The 16,236-nt window shown below is 38.0% G+C and overlaps 1 protein-coding gene across 4 annotated transcripts in view; it reads right to left on the reverse strand.

Annotated features, from left to right (window-relative positions):
- Window positions 1-16,236, reverse strand: part of GRXCR1 (glutaredoxin and cysteine rich domain containing 1) — a 313,061-nt gene that overhangs the window by 230,988 nt on the left and 65,837 nt on the right. For 3 of the 4 annotated variants that reach the window (XR_003001320.1, XR_003001317.1, XR_003001319.1), the window contains exons 4-5: window positions 14,917-15,154; window positions 8,785-9,026 (exon numbers count right to left, since the gene is read on the reverse strand). The gene's annotated coding sequence lies outside the window, so the exon portion shown is untranslated. The remainder of the gene's footprint in view (window positions 1-8,784; window positions 9,027-14,916; window positions 15,155-16,236) is intronic. The other variant, XR_003001318.1, reaches the window with a different exon arrangement.

Raw genomic sequence — 16,236 nt, forward strand, 5'->3', positions numbered from 1 at the left:
GATATTAGGAAAGTAGCTGTTTTTTTTAAAAAGAAATTTACAAACCATGGCAATACAAATCCTTTTTGGAATAAGGCAGCATTATAAATCTATAAATTAAAATATTTTACTCATCCATTTTTAATTATAATAGGAAACAGAAAAAATACATTCAGTCAATATACGTATAATCTTTGTCTAGGTTAGGAATACAATGAAAGGGATATAGGTGGAAATATAGATGAAAGCAACAGAGATCAAGAAGGTGGAGGGAGAGGGAAAACGGAGGAAAAAGATAGAAACATAGAAAGCAGCAAGAATTGAAAGAGAGAAGTGTTCCCTATTAAAAGCTTTTTAAACAATTACTGCTATAGGCTGTTAAAGTTGGGCTATGGTGTTCCCCCAATAGGATTAAACAGTAATGTCAAATTTTGAATTTTCCTAAAGAGTCAAAGGACAATAAGCTTTGAGCTGGAAGTTTCCCATAATTTAAAGACTGCAATAAAAATTTAATATTCATTTAGGGAGGGAAATATGTATTTCCTACTCTATCAGTTATAAATAAGTTTAGCTGCAAGTGAAGAAACCATGATTAAGAGTAGCTTAGGGCTTCCCTGGTGGCGCAGTGGTTGAGAGTCCACCTGCCGATTCAGGGGACACGGGTTCGTGCCCCGGTCCGGGAAGATCCCATATGCCGCGGGGCGGCTGGGCCCGTGAGCCATGGCCACTGAGCCTGCACGTCCGGAGCCTGTGCTCCGCGGCGGGAGAGGCCACAACAGTGAGAGACCCGCGTATTGCAAAAAAAAAAAAAAGTTTCTTTTTTTCCTCACAGAACAAGAAGTTCAGGGCAAGGCAGTAGCTGGTGCTCACTGACTGCTCAGTGACGTTACTGAGGATTCAGGAACTTTTTTCTCTTTGTTCCAGTGCCCTGGCCACAATAAAAGACCTTCCTCTCAACACTGTGGCCTCCAGATCTTTAGATAGCTCCTGAACCAGCAGGCCTGATGTCAAGGAAAGAAGAGTGCGACTGGAGAAAAATAATAAAGAACAAGACCAAAGGGGCCTTCCTGCGTGCCTGTCCCTCCTTATCAGAGAAGCCATGGCATCTGGGACACCTCGCTCAGCCCGCTTGTGCTTACATCTCATAGGCCAGTACCACGTTCCCTAGGGAGAAGGGCTTGTGTATGGGGATGGCGTGGTAAACCACCATGTTCACCACAGTCACATTTTCAAGGGATCTATTTACTTTGCCTGGGGTCACACTTTAATGAAGAGGACAACAGCTATTTTTCCCTTGGCAGTCATATTCCAGTGGTCTGGCAGCAAGCAGAAGAAAGATTTTCCTATACAAGAAATTTTGTTCAGGAGCAAATATATTTAGTCTTGCTATTGTACTCATTCATTCAAAGATACATTCCAATTTACATGAGGTGGATATCGTAATCGAATGCAGAGCAGGCCCTTGAAATTCCAAAATGCAAGCACAACACACGAAAATTTTCCAATTCTGCCAGGTCCTTACAGTTTAAAATGTAAAATACTAAGCTGTTTGCTGCAAGCAAACTTGACTCTTCATAAATTTAATTTGTCATCTAAGCCTCGCAACAGAAATATTTGCCCCTGTGTATACTCAGTGAATACAACTGAAGATGAATATCCTCATTTTCTCTTATGAAGACTCAGGAAAACACAGGTTTGTTAGGCAAATTATGCACTCTTTCCAGGCTCTCTGGACAATAAATATAATTCAAATTTAGTATCCCTGATGATTAGCATATACACACACACATATATATATTAGTGTATATATATTTTTATATATATAAACTATATATATTATCATATATATAAACTAGTATACATATGATTAGTATATATATTTGTATATACAAATATATAAGTGTATATATATACTAATACATTATGATGATTAGTATAGTCTTTCTTTTTTTAACATCTTTATTGGATTATAATTGCTTTACAATGGTGTGTTAGTTTCTGCTTTATAATTCTATTACTATATATAAAAATATATAATATTAGTTTATATACACTAAACTATATAAACTAATATATATGATGATTTATATATATAAATAAATGAGTATACTAGTTTATAAGCGCTATAAATAAGTATATATGGATATAAAGTAGTATATATAAACTAGTATATACATTAGTATATATAGTTATATATATAAACTGTCATAGATAAAGGTTTCTGGGAGATAGTTTCATAAATTCATAGCACAGTATGTGTTTTAGTAGTATTTATCATGTATTTTAATAATTACATATAGAGAGTATATATAGTATTCATGTATTCTCAGGGGGTGTAAAATATTAGACTATAAGGATATCTACCAAATTTACCAAGCTCTTAACAGTAGTGCTCTTTTCTGGATGGTGGGATAAAGGTATTTTGTGTTTGGGGCACGTGCACGCATGCAAACTGGCACTTTACCATGGCTATATGATTATTATTAACAAAATTCTTATTACGTTATATTAGAAATGTTTGCATGTCAGTCTCTCCCATTAGCTGTAATCTCTATAAGGATTCAAGGGTCTTGTCACTTATTTCTATATCCATACTTTCTAGAATAGTACCTGGAAATTAGTAGGTGCTTGTTATCCTCAGAATAAATTAATGAAAGAATGAGTTTGATTTTGGACTTTCTCATTCAGGTCAGTGTCCGTCCATTCGTTCAAGTACTCTAACCAGGATTTGATGATCCACGTTCCTGTGATTGTGCTAATATGTTAGAGGTGCTTCCAACTAAAAATTGTCACTCGCCATCTGGTTCTACAAGCATGAAGTCACTAGCCACTGTAGTCGCTGACCTTCAACATACCCTGAAAGGAGTTCAAGGGGAAGATCAGGAATGAGGCTCTCCGTGCTCTGGGAAAAAGTGGCAGAACAGGCCGTCAGATAGATATTTTCAGGAGAAGATTTTATGAGCCCAATTTCTTGCATCTTCTCATACCTAGAAAAGCACTAAAATCATTAATGGAGACATCTGGCTCCTCATGACTAGCAGCAACCTTTTGCCAAAATGTGTGCCTGACCGCATGTATCCACCTTCACTAAAATCACATATATACTGACCTTCCCCACACCTCTTCGGAGCAGTTCCTCGGAGCTATCTGAATGGCTGTCTCTGGGCTATAGTCCTCATTTGACCCCAAAGAAAACTTAACTCACAACTGTCATGTTGTGCTTTTTTTTTTTTAAGTGCTAACATTTTTAAAAGAAAACAAATAATGAATCACTTAATATCCTTCAGATGCCCCTGAGAATAACATGACTTCACATTCCTAACATTGTCTTAGGTCCCATGATCATATAGAAGTTGATACCAAATGCTGACCTATCACTATTGAGAATCCCATCTAAAACTGCCTTCAAGTACTGTTGCCAGATGCCAATATTGACCTGGACCACTCACTATTTTATTTTCTTATTCAGAAAAAAAGCAGCATTTTTATCAACATTTCTTAAAATTACTTGGAAGTAAAAGAACTACTTTAAAACATAAAATGGTCAGGTCTAAGATTTGATTTGATTTACAAGCTAATAAATTAGTCTGTTGTTCTTTCCTGGATGCTGGTAGAAGAGACAAAACTCCTGAGTCAGAGAAAAAGGGTTTTGTTACTCATGGCGCAGCAAACAGCTGGAGCATCAGTACATTTACAATGGTTCTTGCCCCCAGATCTCACAAGGAGATGGGGAGGAGGCCAGATGGATGCTATACATGCAGAGTATGTGCATCCCAGCTGAGAAACGATGAGATTGGGGAATCCACCACATTTATACAAAGGAGTGAACTAGCTTACTCTTCGTGTGGGTGTAGAAGGAGATATCACCTCATCTCTCAAGATTACCAACTGCATAAACAGTCCTGAAAAATGGCCCCAGTAAACAGCAGTTAGGGCCTTACGACCTTCGCACACTCAGCAAGACATAAAGGACAGCCAAGTAGCCTACAAAGGACTCTCTCTCCCACAAAACTATTATTATATGAGCACAAATAAATCATCGACCAAAATTTGCAAATTTTTATTTATTCTGCAGAGCACACAGAGCAAGCCTATTTCGATGTAGTTCAATGCTTGGGCTCCGCTTGGCTTTTATCCCCACCTACTATGACTAGAGCAAAGAGGTGGTGAACGAAATACAAGAAATGAGGCTGCGGCAGAAGTCAGGGTCAGAGGATGAAGGGTTTTATATACCATGATAAAGACATTGGACTTATCCAAAGAAAACAGGAGCTATTTGAGGGTTCAAAGTGAGAGAGCTTCGATTTGCATTTTATATAAATGGCATGGAACAGGCAAATATAGAGGCAGGAAGGCTAATTTGGAGGCAGTTGAATGATTGCGGCCTGACCCAAAAAGTAGGAGTTAGGATACAGATAAGAATAGACTTGAGAAATGTTTAAAAGGTAGAATTGTCTCAATTTAGAGTTTAATTGTATACAAGAGGTGAGGAAGAAGAATTTAAGAAAATTGTCTGTTTCTGCCTTGAGCAACCATGTCACGGTGGCACTCTTCCCTAACATAGAAAGCACAGGGCATGCAGCAAATGAGACAGTGAAAGCATTTTGTTCTTTTGATACTATAGGGAGTCTGAGATGTACTGGGACATCTGAGATGTTCAACAGAAGTTGGATAGGCAGATCTGGTGCTTTGGAGATAAAGCTAGGCTTGTGCCATGGAACTAAATGGTAACTGAAGTCATGAAAGAGAACAAGATCATGTCAGAGTAGATGAAGAACAAGAAGAAAAAAAAAAAGGTTCAGCTGAGAACCCTTGAAGCACAACCACTCAAAGAGAGTCAAAAGACTTAGAATTAAAAAAAGAATTAAAAAAAAAAAGACTTAGAATCACAACCAAAAGAAGAAAATCAAGAATGCAGGATACCATGGGAGCTAAAAGAATATTTCAAGAAAAGAGACATCATCGTCAAGTGCTATGGTGAACTCAAATAACTTCAGAACTTAAAGTGTTTATTCGATTGAATAAGGAGGCCTTTATTTACATTGATATGAGCAGTTTCATTAGAATCGGAGGAAGAAATCATGTCAATAGAAAGAGAAGTCGAAGTGAGTTGAAGAAATGACAAATGTGTGTGTACGTAGGCAACTGTTTCAAGAAGTGTAAAGTATAAATGCAAACAGAGGAAACTTCCAGGGTTTGTTTTGTTTTTTAACGAAAGGAGAGATTTGAATATGCTTTAAATGAACATAGGAAAGAACCAGTAGGTAAGGGCAGATTGAAGATGTGGGGATAAGACAGGAGAGATAGTCCAAAGAGATGCTAAAGTAGAATTTTCAAAAAGATAAAATCAGGACTCTCATGCAAATATAAAATGAACATGTATCAAAGATGGCCTTCACTAAACAAAGAGGTAACTCATAAGATATTAAGACCAAAAGTGATTTGAATAGCTGATTTATTTATAAGTAATTTAATATGGAAATGTAAGGATAAGATTGCTCAGTAAGTGCAAAATGATTAATATCCTGGAAAGCAAAAAACTGAAGCCTTTGGAGTTATCTTTTTACAGAAGAGAAAATGTGGACAGACCTTATTTATATCACTATAGGGCAAAATGCATAAGTTAACTATGCATGTAACTTCACTAAGTCATAATAAACTGTGAGCTGAACAAAGTACATTTCCTTAGATAATCCTTCGTGGACCTGTAAAACAATGACCCCATATGATGATAAAAGGACATTCTGTTCACCTTTTGGCGTTATTTACAAGTTCTGAACAATTTTTCTCAAGAGAGAGTAGTTGCTAAGGAAATAGGAAAGGAAGTTTATCTTCAAGGTCTTGGCAAGTATCAGAAACACTCAAAAAAAAAAAGTGAGTGAAGTGAGTTAATGAACAATCCATTTATGAAATTATGGACAGAATCAAGAAAGAGAAACCAAAAATGGTGAAGGGACCCTGGGATCAGCAACAGTAGCTGCACTAGGTCTGATAACGGAGCAAATGGTTACCATGACCCTTTGAGACCTAAAGCTGTAGACGCCAACTGTGGACTTTGATAGAGGAACACATCCAGTGGCAATCCCTCAGCCTGAGGAAGATAATAAAGGAAAGAATATCCCTCATCATTTTCCTGCTCTCCAATCTCTGGTGGCTTTCATTGGCAAAATCCAATCTGATGCCAGAGGGCAAAGGAACCTTTATGTAGGTCCTATAGCTCACTCTCCTGGGACATAAAGCAATGACTGATTAATTGGTACTATACCAAAAGGAACCTCTTGATAGATTCTAATATTCATGGATGTAGTGTCTCATCACATTCTGATTACAAATTAATACATTCTTTTATTGCTTCTCAGGGAAGGAAACAGATGGCAAATGGTTATGATTGGAATGAATCCATTTGTAAGCTATGATGTCCAAGATTAGTTCAGGTCAATGTGAAATCAATAAACTTTGTATTCATATATATAATTTTTTCATAAATTAACCAAATTAGCAAAACTTTCTCAGTGTATCAAATGTTGTCATGAGTTCTGAGAAGAGGAAATATGGTAACCAGCAACATTCCATGACACTAACTACTGGGAGTATTCGTAAATACTGACTGGATTATGATACCTAATGAGTTAACAAAATGAATTTCCTTTATTATGTTACAATTTTAGATGTTACATCCTTTATAAGGCTTTTTATCAGAAATCCAGAATGATGTAAAAGAAAAGGCCAACGGTTATTTCAAAAAGATGTTGAAATGCAGGGTATATTCAAACAAACTGGATAGCACTATAGGGTGATTTGTTTTGTGCCAAAGTATAGTCACATGGCTGCATAAGGCACAAGTTTTGAGCTTCTGTAACTTGCTTCTAACACCACTTCCAGATCTCTTTGGCAATTATTATACACTGTTGTAACATATACAACAACAGTATCTTTCAACAGCAAGTACCTCCTCCTTGAACGCTTTCCATTTTCTATATATACGTAAGTCTTTCCTAGATAATTTCAACAAAGAGTTTCATTTCAACAACGAAGAATTTGTTGAAATATCATGGTAGGCAAAGAATTGTACTCTGAACCCACTGAGGCTATATCTGAGTCTCAATAAATGTCATTTTCATTTTCACCATGTATTTTATGTATGTGCATACATGTCCTCTCTTCTCTAACAGAATATAAATTCCTTATGTGTAAGTTCTCTCTTATCCACCACTATATATCTTGTGGAAATAGAACATTATGGGCACTCATAAGCATTTGATAAATATTTGATGAATAAGTGGATGGATGGCTAAATGAATACAAAAGAAAATTAAATGGTCTGTTAATTAACAAATATTTGAAGAACTCTCATCTATTTATCAACTGAAAGGGGGAAGTAGTATATGCTACTGTTAATTGTTTTACTAGGAATATCAGCTGCATCTATGTTGTATCTATGTTCTACTCCTCAATACCTATGTCATAAATCAATTAGAAACCTAAAATGAAGATTTCTTCAAATGTGGAAACATAAAGCATAAACTCTTAGTTTTGCTTTACAGATAAGGTCATAGAAAGATTAAGTGGTTTACAAAAGCTTTTATACAAATGCTAATAGCAGCATTATCCATAATAGCTAAAAAGACAGAAAAGCTCAAATATTTACCAACTGCTAAATGGATGAATAAAATGTGGTATATCCACATAATGGAATATTAATTGGCAATAAAAAGGAATGAAGTACTGATACATGCTGTTCCAGGGATGAACCCTGAAAACATTACATTAAGTGAAATTTATATGAAATGTCCAGAATAGGCAAATCTATAGAGACAGAAAGTAGCTTTGTGGTTGCCAGGTTTGGGGGCAGAGTGAATAAACAGTGACTGCTAATGGGTATTAGGTTTCTTTGGGGATAATGAAATGTTCTCAAGTTAGATTGTGACAACTGTATAATTCTGTGAATATACTATAAAGCATTGAATTGTATACTTTAAATGAGTGAATGGTATGAAATGTAAATGATGTGGTTTTTTGTTTGTTTTTGCGGCACGCGGGCCTCTCACTGTTGTGGCCTCTCCCGTTGTGGAGAACAGGCCCCTGACGCGCAGGCTCAGCGGCCATGGCTCATGGGCCCAGCCGCTCCACGGCATGTGGGATCTTCCCAGACCAGGGCACGAACCCGTGTCCCCTGCGTCGGCAGGCGGACTCTCAACCACTGCGCCACCAGGGAAACCCATAAATGATGTTTTAATAAACCTATTTTTAAAAAGTAAAAATTAAGTGTCTTGTTCAAAATTGCAGGAATAATTAGTGAAGTCAGAACTGTAATGCACACTTTCCCAACCAGTACAATTCTTTTTTCTTACCTTGCTGTTGTCTTGTGTGTAACACAGTTACTTTTTACTCCCTTATTTTCTGAAAATCTTCATTGCTTTTTTGCCATTTTTGTATTTTTATTTAGTTCTTTCTTTCCTCCCATTTCGTAACTTCCTCAAGAGCTCTCACACTGTCCTTCCCAGCTGTTAAATGACCTACATTTTAATGATCACGACTCAGTTTTATTTCTTATGGCTGCACATCAGGGTGACTTCTGATAATATTAATCTAATTCTTCCACAAAAGAGACATTTGGGACTAAGCATATGAAACTTGATGGGCAAGACTTTCGAGAAGAAGATGACTTTAGCAGGATGTGAGCCGCAGGTGGGAAACCACTGAACAAAAGAATGATTCTGTTGCTGGAATCTTATTACATTCATAGAAATGAGAGACTTGCAAAGGTAGTTTAATTTGATACTCTTACCCGGGAGATTGACTTACAGCTGGTGTGTGAGAAATGCCATTTTCCAGATGACTTCCTCTCCTGTTACAAAGTCTGGCTATGGCCCCTGCAAAGTGCTGGATCTGCTCCATGTTTGGGTGTTTGAGACACTTGTCTTTCCCCTCTGTGCTGGCTTTTTCCACTTGTCTTTTTTTAAGTGTTCTACTGTAGGAAGATTAATTCTTCTCCATTGAGTTCCATGTCTTTTTGAATATATGTGCAGCCATTGTGATAATTCCAACTGGGTCAGAGAGAAGGCATAAGGTAAATGGTAGTTTACACTATTAAAGAAAGCCACAAGGTAATACATTTTCTCTCTGCAGTACATGACTCGATAGATTCCTCAAATTTAAGAAATAAAAATGGACATTTCCTCGTCCATTATTTTCAATCTCTAGAAATGTCATTAAACGTGATTAACAGGTGGTTTTTTCTTTTTTTCCAAATGAAAATGTCCAATGTGAATCTTTCACTGGTTTAAATTGTAAATTACATTTTTTTCCCCATTTTTAAAAACATTCTCTGGTGGCTTTAAGCAGCTTTTATTCACTTACTGTCCATGGTTATTCATTTTCCATTAATCCTGAATTATTTGGGGGAATCGCTCAACTTTCTTGGGAAAAAATATTAATATTGTTAAGTTCGTGTCTTTTAACCTAACACATAGCAGTAAATATATAGTACAACTTGTTATAGGTTGTGGAGGGAAGAGGAAAGAAAGGAGAAGACAGAAGATTGCTCTGGTTACAGACATAGTAGAAGTAACACCCCAAAGTGAAGCCTTTGTAACACTGTCATATTTCATAAAGTTAAAAGGGAAGGAGTAGGAAGTAGACAATGTTAGTTGCCTACCCATCTTCTCCCTTCTTTATTGCTAACAGAAGCCCACTGTGTTTGGGTTGACAGTGTGTCCAGCGCCAAGGACTGAATCACGGGTTAGTCTTACCAATAATTACTTTAATGTCTCCTTTTGATTCCTTCCTATTTGGGATAATAGTATGTCATAATGATGCTTAGAACTTCAGCAACCATCTTGCCACCATGATGCAATAAAGGAGGACAAAAATTAAATGTGCTTAATAACAGAAAGGGTCAAAGAAATTGGGTCTTTGATGACATCACTGCATTGATGAACTAGATGTCCTGCCTCCTCCAGACTCTTTGTAATATAAGAGAAGAAAAATGTCTCAAATGATCGTTGGGTGTTTATTAATTGCAGACCTACGCATCCAAACTGAAACAGTATCAGAGCATTTTCATACCATCAAGAACATATATGATGCTCAAGTTTATAAAGAAAGCTAAGCTTTTGATCAGGCTTAAATAATAGAAGCATTTCATCAAGCTCAACTGCCCTCTCCGAGTGGGTGAGGGAGTTTATTTCCCTGATATGCCCTTCTGGATGGCATGACTGAGGTGAAAGTCATAGTTATGGATAAGCAATGGATACCACTCTGGGTCCTCTCTGAATTTCGAGTTGTAATTCACAACAAGGATCATCATTTAAGAAAATAATGGATGACTATTCAGATTTTAGGAATTTTCCTCAAGAAGACAAGCTGTTTGATGAGATGATCTTACTTGATAATCTTTTTTTTTAATTTATACTTCTGGGGCTTCCCTGGTGGCGCAGTGGTTGAGAGTCCGCCTGCTGATGCAGGGGACACGGGTTCGTGCCCCAGTCCGGGAGGATCCCACATGCCACGGAGCGGCTGGGCCCGTGAGCCGTGGCCGCTGGGCCTGTGCGTCCGGAGCCTGTGCACCGCAATGGGAGATGCCACAACAGTGAGAGGCCCGCATACCGCAAAAAAAAAAAAAAAAATTTATACTTCTGGTTATCACTACACACAGCATAGAAGACACACCTAAGTACCTAAAAGGAGAGGGCACATTTCATATTTACAAACAAATCCTGGCTGCAGAGCAGAGAAGGAGCCTAGGAATGTGTAGCCATGCTAAATAATATGCATCCTATTCCCTCTGCCCATCTCCCACTCATACCTCAGCCACACACTTTTATTCAATCATGAAAATAAATAGTATAAAAAAAGTGCCAACACATTAAACAGTTTTTATACATCTGTCTTGATTTCCTGAGTAGGGAGTTTATAATAGAAATACAATGACTATGGCCTTCTATCATTTTTCTCTTAACACTTTGATCTGCAGAGTTCCTAGGAACAGAAAGATGGTCTATCAGAATCATTAACTGGATGATGTTAAGCTTATAGTCATGCAGCTAGTAGTTGTTGAGCACCTATAACGTATCAGGGTTTGTACTAAGTCCTGAGGTGGAAGGCGTGATTACCACCATCAGTTTCTCACAGACGGGAATAAAACCGAGTTATGTAACCCCAAAATTGCATCCCACTGTGGTAGAGTGCTGTAACAAAGATGTGGGGACAAAGAAAAGAGCTGCAAGACTCAGATGGGGGTGGTTGGGAAGGCTTAGGATGGTAGAAACTCACACCGAATCTTGAAGGACAAAGTGGAACTTTCTAGATGAGGAGAGAAGGATATTTACCAGCAGTTGGAACTGGATGTTCAAAGATTGCAAGGCAACAGAGAAGCAAGCAGCTAATTATGGCAGGCTCACTGAGGGATCCATGTGAGGGAGAAGGAGCAGATGGGAAGGGCGGGAATTTTTGGCTATATGAAAGTTTAACCCCAAAGGAGACAGGAAGACCTTGGGGGATTTTAGGCAAGGAAGTAAAAGATCATTCTGGCAGCTTAGGATAGAATGAATTAAAATGAAGAGAGTCTGGAGGTAGAAAGAAAATAATTCCAACAAGAAATTACAACAGCGGCACTGGGTATGAATCAAGAAATTTCAAGAGAGAGTCTAAAGGATTTGGTGATCAACTGAATGTAAGGGTAACAGCTCCACGGGGGGTTTGAGGATAACTCACATATTCTGACAACCAACTGAGATGGACAGTTATGAGGATGGACAGTTATGACGTACAAAATGAGTTTTGTGTTTAGGGGAAGAAGGAAGCAACAAATATACTTTTCACAGTGTCGAGTCTGAGGAGCTTATGGTTTATTCAAGTAAAACTGTCCAACAGATCAGAGGTTCCTAAGCTTCCAGATTTCACATACCAGCAAAATTTCCAAATAAACATGAGGGGCCAATTTAAGACTGCCAATTTTTCATTTTGCTAAGTCAGGATACGTTTTAAAAAAAATCTATCCACTGATATCAATATTTCATTTTTATAAAAGGATATTTCAACCCCAAAAACTGAGTGAATCTTAATATAAAAGGCAATTTATTAAATTAAATAAACTTGACTTCATTTTAAAACTGCACTGAAATGTCCTTCTTTTAAATTGATTAATTTATTTGGCTGAGACGGGTCTTAGCTGCGGCACACGGGATCTTCATTGTGGCACACGGGCTTCTCTAGTTGCGGTGCATAGGCTTCTCTGGTTGCACCACGCAGGCTTCTCTCTAGTCGTGGCGCACAGGCTCCAGAGTGCACAGGCTCAGTAGTTGTGGCGAGCAGGCTTAGTTACCCTGTGGCATGTGGGATCTTTCCTGACCAGGGATAGAACTGCATCCCCTGCACTGGAAGGTGGATTCTTAACCACTGGACCACCAAGGAAGTCCCAAAATGTCCTTATTTTTTTCAGTTCCTCTTTTTCCAACATAATCCTCATCACTGACTTACAACAGACCACAAATTGGCACTAAAACCACTGAAATAGTTTGTACATATAGATATTTGGGGTTCAAAAGAGAAGCGTTAGTTGAAGATCTAGAATCATAAGCATATTATTTGAAATTGACAAAATAGATAATCATAAGTACTATTTATTCACCATCTTCTATGAGTCAAGCACTAATGTAAGGGCTTTACATAATTTCTCATTTCAAAATCTCAACAATTCTGAAAGGTAAGAGAGGGTAGTTCATTTTTACAGATGAAGAAATTGAGACTGAAGATATTAAGTTGCCCAAGATCACAAAGCAGAAAGTGGCAGAGCTAATAGCCAAGATTTCTCTAACTTGAAGTTCTCTGTTTTTAAGTGTGATGTTAAACTGCTACCCTGGAAAGAATATAAAGAATGAGACAGAGCATCAAGGATGGAACTCTAAGGAATATTGACACTTAAGATGATGCTCCAAAAGAAAAGAGCCTAGAAAAGGAAAATAAATAGGGTCACGTGAAACAAAGGAGAGGAAAATTTACAAAAGAAATGTGTTGTCAAAAATTCCAAATATCGGGCTTCCCTGGTGGTGCAGTGGTTAAGAGTCCGCCTGCCGATGCAGGGGACACGGGTTCGCACCCCAGTCCGGAAAGATCCCACATGCCGCAGAGTGGCTAGGCCCGTGAGCCATGGCCGCTGAGCCTGCGTTCCGCAACGGGAAATCTATATTTATACAAATTGAAGTGAAAAAATTATACACTGCATTTTCTTTTAATACCCTGTTAGTAACACTCATCAGTCCTGCTGACCCTTCCACGTGCTCAGCAGTCACTCAGTTACTAGAATTAGGAACTTACTCTACAACCATGTATCTTACCAATTTTACAAGTTGGAAACCAACCTGGACATCTTTTTGGTACTGGCCCATTGTAAGGGTCTTAATCTGGATTACCTGAGCAGTTGGATTAGCTAGCATTTGAACTCCTGACCCTGGTACTTAAATAAATCTTTCAGGATCAAATCAAACCACATTCAAATTTATATAATATCTCTTATGCTGGATAAGTTCCTCTAACTAGAAAGTTTTTTAAAGTGTAATTTGTAATTTAGGAACTATGGATGTAGAGAAATGTTTGCTACAATCTTATAGCCTGTTCTAAAATTTCGATTATAAAAGCTGCTTCTAATAGGCACAAAGATTTGAAATGCAATTTCAATATGCTATCACCAGGAGGCACTGATACACTGATATCAGGGTTTGAATAATTAAGCCAATACATTGTATAAGTTTAAGACAATCACTTTTATCAAGACCTAACAGAGATTTCCAATCATGAATTCTTTACCCCTTATATGCCTGTCATAAATTATTGCCTCTCAGGTCCAAATTCTTTCTATTTCCCTGCTCTGTGAAAATGGGCCCTTTAAATATTTTCCACTGTCAACTGTACCATGTCACACTTTATCAGTAGAGATTGCTGGAGGGACATTACAGGGGGAAAGGGTTTTGCCTCCTCCTTCTCATGTGCTCACTTCTGCGCAGACTTCTGCAGCACGTGCCTAGTGCCCAGGTCCTACAGCTCAGGCAGCTTCCAGCACCAGGTTCCTATGGTGTGCCCAGCTTCTCCAGAGCCAGGTTCCTGCAGAGTGGTCAGGAGAAGAGTGATACCACCTTTGGGCAGTTTTGTAGCATTGCTTCAGGTGAGATACCTCCTCACGAACAACTTTCCCTGGAGCACTAGAGAAAGGCAGCTTCCTGAGAGCAGATTTCCAACAAACTCCCCCAGGGTAGCACCACAGGGACTTTTCTGACATCCAGTGAGGACTGTGCCTTCTGCAGTAGGTTCCAGATCTCAATCCTGGAGTGTAGAGAGGGGCGGAGGAGTGGGAACTCTTCCTTGGGTGATCTTCTCAGCCCTATGGGTAAGGACTGCTCCTTATACCCGTTATACTGTATTCTTTAGAGCTCTCTTTACTTCTCACCAGTGAAAGAGGCATTGCTCCAATCTCTTATTAGAGTTAGTGATTTTTTATATTAAATTTTCCCTGTTCAAGTTACTTCATGATTTTTCTCTCCTGATAATATGCATACTGATAAAATCCAGTTACACTTACCTTTATTAAAATAACCAAAGAAATTAAAATAATAGTAACTCTATAAATTTCAAAGATAATTTAACATCACAACTTTTAAAGAAATAAATAATTCAAATAATACCTTTCCCATGAAATATTAACTTTGCCAGTTCACCATGTTTCCCAAGAGGAAGTCAAACACCTTTTCTGGTGGTCTTTCCTTAACCTTAAATTTCCCCAATATTAAAGGAGGAAAGAGGAAGACAACTGAAAGAATCTTATTGAGAAGCCTACAGGTCTATACATCTCATCTGTCTTAATCCCACAATGACCCAAAGAGTAAGTGTTATTATTTCAATTTTAGTCAAGGAATTAAGACCAAGAGAGGTTAAATAACTCACCAAGATCATGCACCTAGTAAATGGCAGAGAGGATTCAAAGGCAGATGTGGCTGATTCCAAACTCCTTATGCTTCCCCACAGATGATTTTTTGTGTAACTGGCTCTCTTCTCTCTGACTCAGATACAGAAGGCGGCTCACTGGGACTGAATTTTTAATTTATGCTTTCATCTTCTTTGCTCTCAGAACAGATGCTTCTTCTTTCTGCATGCTTCATACGAAAAAGAAAGAAGCAACTACCTAGAAAGCAAGCAAAAAAAAAAAAAAAAGCTTTCATGTGTATTTTCCCTCAGTCAAAAAGAAATATTTCTAATAATATAACAAGAGTGAAATTATACCCTCCCTTTTCTTTTTCCAATCAAAACAGGCTATTTAGGTGGCAATCATATAATTAAACTTTAGCCCTAGAAATATTGGTTTATATTATATTAAATTTAGCATATTTTTCAAGTGTTGAAAGAAAAAAAACTGTCAGCCCTAAATTCTATACTTCACAAAAATATCCTTCAGGTATGAAGGGAAAAAAAGACATTCTCAGATGAAGGAAAACTAAGAGAATCTGTTCCCAGTAGACTTACCCTTAAAGAATGCCTTAAAGAAATCCTTCAAACAGAAAGAAAATGACTTCAGAAAGGTAGAAATAACAATGCAGTAGGTTAAAAAAAAAAAAAGCAGGGAGGGGGTAAACATAATAGACTATCCTTCTTCTCATGGATTTTTAATCATGTCTGGTGGTTGAAGCAGCAACTGTAACACCACCCCAGGGGGTGCTTGATGTGTGTAAAGGAAATAAATTTTTAAATGGGGAGAGTTAAGGGATTTAAATGGAAATAAGGTTCCTATACTCCACTTGAAGTAGTAAAGTATTTTTTCAGTAGATTGTTATTGCAGTTACACACGTTCATTGTAATACCTAAAGCAACCACTAAGAAAACAGTACATCTAAAAAACTGTTCAAGGAAGACAAAGGAGGACCTTTGTATCACATGTTAATGTCTACTAGGAGAACAGACTTCAGAAGAGGCATCCAGCACTCAAGTGGACAGGATGACTCAGTCGCCCAGCCTCGGTCTTTAGCTTCTCTGGCAATTGAATAGTATAGCTATGAACTAGAATGGCCATGGTGGAAGAAATGGACCTTCACATGGGCCTGGAATCCTTCTCACCAATGCTAGTCTAGCTATTGCCACTGCTGAACGTCTAACTTGCCAGTAGCAGAGAACTACAGTGTGCCCCCAATATGGAATAATCTTTCAGTGAGACAAACCAGACTTTTACACTCTGGAAAGGGCTACCCATGCTACCCATGCTTGACCCTGTAT

Source organism: Neophocaena asiaeorientalis, unplaced genomic scaffold (genome assembly GCF_003031525.2).
Source record: "Neophocaena asiaeorientalis asiaeorientalis breed wild unplaced genomic scaffold, Neophocaena_asiaeorientalis_V1.1 scaffold39, whole genome shotgun sequence".
Taxonomy (NCBI): domain Eukaryota; kingdom Metazoa; phylum Chordata; class Mammalia; order Artiodactyla; family Phocoenidae; genus Neophocaena; species Neophocaena asiaeorientalis.